The sequence below is a fragment of the Cajanus cajan genome, chromosome 7 (genome assembly GCF_000230855.2).
Source record: "Cajanus cajan strain Asha chromosome 7, NIPB_CcT2T_4, whole genome shotgun sequence".
NCBI classification, from domain to species: domain Eukaryota; kingdom Viridiplantae; phylum Streptophyta; class Magnoliopsida; order Fabales; family Fabaceae; genus Cajanus; species Cajanus cajan.
Window position 1 is genome coordinate 21,687,237 of NC_138523.1, and position 4,757 is coordinate 21,691,993.

Sequence of the window (4,757 nt, forward strand, 5' to 3'; positions counted from 1 at the left end):
TCTATATATGAAATCCGTAAAAAAAATCTATTATCGTTTTGTCTTTATGCTGTTTCTTTGTACAAAAGTAAAATTATTTTTTTATACATACTGTTTATTTATTTCTAATAACTTTTTCCACTCAAATAAAATGAAGATTTTCATTTGTTTAATTTATTTCTTTATCTTTTTATGTTCTCTAATTTTTTCTTCCGAAACTCTCAAGGTACATTTGGTTTTGACTATGAAAGAAAATACTTTTATAAAAATATCTTACTAAATAATTTAACTTATTTTAAAAAGATGTGCCTGGATTAGTTTATTTTAATAAAATAATAATTATTTTTATTTTATTCACATAATTTTTTAAAAACATGATAAAAATATTTTTAGTGATAATGTTTATTGTTCTAAAGATACAAGGCTTAAATATGATTTTAATAATGTAAAATGAGTAATTTTTAATTTTATTTTTTGAATTTTTTGTTTTTGTTTTTTGTCTTCTAAAATTTAGAAGTTTTATTTTTTTATTTTTTTATTTTTAAATTCTCTATTATAATTACTAGTGTATAAAAGACAAAGAAGACAACCATCTTTAAAGATATCAACTTGGACATGTGGAAGATCATCAATCAAATTCGATCCCTCTTTGTGCATAATAATAACATTCTCTACAAAATCTTGAAGACGAGGGAAGTTAGAGGTTAGAACAATAAAATGGGAACCACCAAATTTTTCAGCCATTAAATTGAACTCTGACAGTAGTTCATTAAGAAACCTGGTAATGTTGGGTTTGGAGGTATAATTCATGACCAAAACGAACAATGAGTTTCAGGTTTTTTGGCTTGTTGTGAGATCTTTACAAATCTCAAAGCGGAGTTGGTGGGTATCTTATATGAGTTTTAAAAAACTTGACATGATGATATTCACAACTTTATCTGTGAATCAGATATTCTTATGACCTTGAAGTTGATAAGGGAAAATGATAATCTTTTTCATCTATATTACTCACTTATAAAAAAGATTTAACACTTTGCTTCTTTAAACTAGATTGTTAGCTTTAAGCATGTACTCTGATAAGCTTGTCTGTCGATTTCTTAATAAAGCATGGTGTCATGCTTAACTAATGTATTCAAATTTGGATAGTAACCCCACTTAGCTTGCTTCCCTTTTGCTGGTTGATGTCACGGGTGTCTTACATATTTGAGTGTAGTTCTTTTTTTTTTTTTGTCTTTACATTTTTTGAAGCATAAAAAAAAGTATGTGAAGGTTTGCAACTTTTATAATAATTTATTTTGTGGTTTTTTTATACTCTATTTGTAACGACCCGGCTGGTCACTACACACTACACCGTACACCTGAAACTGGACAGAAAGGAACAAGTGTATACATATAGTGTCTAGAATATACATATATACATGTCCAAGTCCGACTAGATTCAAAATGTACAAAAATACATCCAAAGCTACTACACCAAGTAGCCGAAACAACAAAACATCAACAAGGATTAGCTCCGCCTGCCAGCTGCAGACTCACCACTAGCCACCAACCTATCACTGCTCTGCTCCCATACATAGTATGATCATCGCAGTCCAAACCACATGGAAACAACAAAGGGTAAGCTAGTGAAAGGAAACAACATACATATATATATATGTGAATAGAAAACAACTACAATTATCAGCACATCAACCAGCTTAACAACATCAACTTAAAATACCACAACATTCAGCAATAAAAACACACATCTCACATCATTAGCATACAACTCATCAGCCATACAGCATAACTGCAATAAAACATACAATGCGTCGTCACGCATATAAGTTAGTATTGGTCGCTTGTAATCGGTATAGCTCGACCTGGGCCCTATACTGTGGTCGCTTTGTACACGTGTGCCTCGACCTTGCCCACACACGGGACCACTAAGACTTAGAGGAGAATAGCAAGTTACCACTCCAAGGGTCAGCTTTCCAGGGAGGGTTTTCAACAAATTGGGCTCCAAGAGCACCACAGCCACTCAATCCACACAATGGGATGAGGAAATTTTGAAAACAACTCCTCTAGTCTTAGTGATCAACAACTCAGCCTTTCAGCCTACATCACCTCAGCCTTTCAGCCTACAACACCTCAGCCTTACGGCCTACAACACCTCAGCCTTTCGGCCTACAACACCTCAGCCTTACGGCCTACAACATCCAATATCAACACACAGTACAACACAACTGTACAGCTCAACATATCAACTCACAACAGTATACAACTGATACAGCTCAACATATCAACTCACAATAGTATACAACTGATACAGCTCAACAGCTCAACATATCAACTCACAACAATATACAACTGATACAGCTCAACATCAATAAGCAGCGTTAACCACAAGTCATCACATTATAATCAACAGCTCAGCTCAACAACATTCATCATTAACAACTTATACAACATACAACATATTCAACACATAATACGGCTCATTCACCTTATTTACAACTCATCTGTCTTGTCAAATTACCCATCCAAACAACACCAATCAACCTAAACACCTAAAACAACTTTCAACTTAACCAAATCACTAAATGTGAAATGGCAACCTTCACAGAAAAGAGCGTATCAGGAGTTATACTACTCCTACCATACTCATCCTTATCTCATATGAAAGATAAGAAGATTTCCTACAACTCTCAAGAAGACACCAAGTCCAAATTCCTTCATCTACCTTGTTAAAAATTATAAAAACCGCAACAGTTATAAGCAATGCTGGCAGCTTGACCCCTTTTCCCTATAACAGCCATATCTGAAGTTCTAGAACTCCTTTTTGGGTGATTCCAACGCCATTGCAAAGCTAAGATCCAAGGCTACAACTTTGATCAAGACTTTAAGACCAAATTCGGTCATCAAGACCCACCGCTGCAGCGCTCAATCCAGCGCTTTAGCTGCAACTCTCTGCCAGTTCAGTTTGCCTTCCACAGCCATGGCTGCAGATCCACGGCCATAGCTGCAAGTTTCTGCCACTTCAATTTTTTTCCACAGCTATGGCTGCAAAAGCACAGCCATGACTGCATGTCTCTGCCATCACGTTTTTCCTTCCCACGGCTATGGCTGCGAATCCACGGCTATAGCTGTGGGTTCCTGCAAGTACATTTTTCTTCCACGGCTATAGCTGTGATTCCACGGTTATAGCTGTGGGTTTCTGAACTTCCAAAAATCTCCTTGGATTTCACCTTCGTTTTCACTCAAAACCTCCATGAACTTGCAATCCAAGGAGACCCAAACCATGCTACAACTTAAATGCAATACTACCAACCACATGCAACTCAAAAACCTCAAGAATCACAACATGCATGCATCCAAAACTCAAGAAGAAAAATCATCAATGTCCAACCTTCCATCAAGAACCAAAAACCCCAACTTTACCCACATGCAACCAACACAACCAGAAAATCCCCAAATTTTATCCAACCCCGAAAACACATTTTCCTTCAAGACAGCCCATGAATTAGCCAACTTCAAACATCTCATGAGTTTCTAAACTCATTTTCAACCAATCCAAGCGAAAACTAGCTTCCCTTACCTTAGTGAGACGATTCCGAGCTCCGGGAAGAGAAAGGAAGAAGAAGGAGAAAAGAAATCCACACTCGGCTAGCTCTGCACGGCTTCACTCTAGAGACCTCCTAGGTGCTCACGGCTTCAGCTAAAGAGAAAGGAATTTGAGAGTGAAAATTCAAAGTGAAAGGAGAAGGGAAAGTATAAGGTGAGTGATGAGAGGGAGAAAAGAGAGAAGAATGCTACGGGGTCTCACACTATTCACTACGTAAGTGTTAAAAAATAAAGAAAATTTTCTCCTCTAATAAAATTGTTTTAAAGAATGCCTATAAATTTGTATAATGTTGTATGAATATCCAGGGTTTGTATGCATGAGAACCCTATGTTAGTTGATTTTCTCCTCTAGTTAATTGATCATTATTTTCTCCTCTAATAATTTTCTTTTATATATTGTTGTATGAATATCTAGGATTTGTTTGCAGGAGAACCTTATGTTAGTTGATTTTATGTTTTTCATTGCTACTGTGTTGTTCTGTTGTTAAGTGTATTAACCTACTAGGTCATTACAAATAAGGTCTTGATCAACTTGGAAGATGAAAAGCCAAATACTATCGTTGAAACTCAAACCCCAAAGAAGGCTATAAGCACAATTTGTTGGCTCTTTCTCTTGAGATCAAGTGCAATGTGTTTAAGGAAGCAATAATGAAAACCTTGTAGTAAAAACTCGAGAGCATTTATACATCCAAGTCGCTAATCAATCATCCATGTTTGAAGATGGAGTTGTATCAACTCAAAATGGAGATGAGAGGAAATCTCCCTAACCACATTAATAATTTCAACCAACTAGTATGTTAATTGTTGAATACAAATGAAAAAAAAAATCTAATGAAGAGCAAGTAATATTGTTGTTGGCTTCATTGCCAAGGTATTACAAATCTTTGGTTCAGACGTTGCTTGTAGGGAGAACATCATTCAAGTTGAATTATGTAACACCGCTCTAAGAGAAAATGATGAAAAATAATAATATTACTATTGAAGTTCATGCAATAGTTTGAGCAAGAGTGAAGTAATTTATGGAGACAGGTGGTTTGTTGTGAATTTTGAGGTTACACTAAGTAAGACCCTAGCTTATCCTTTACATGATAGCACTAGGTAGGATCCTATAACAGGGTTGCTCCAGGTAGGACTTTGTGGATTAAAATGAATTATATCTATTTGTTCTAGAGATG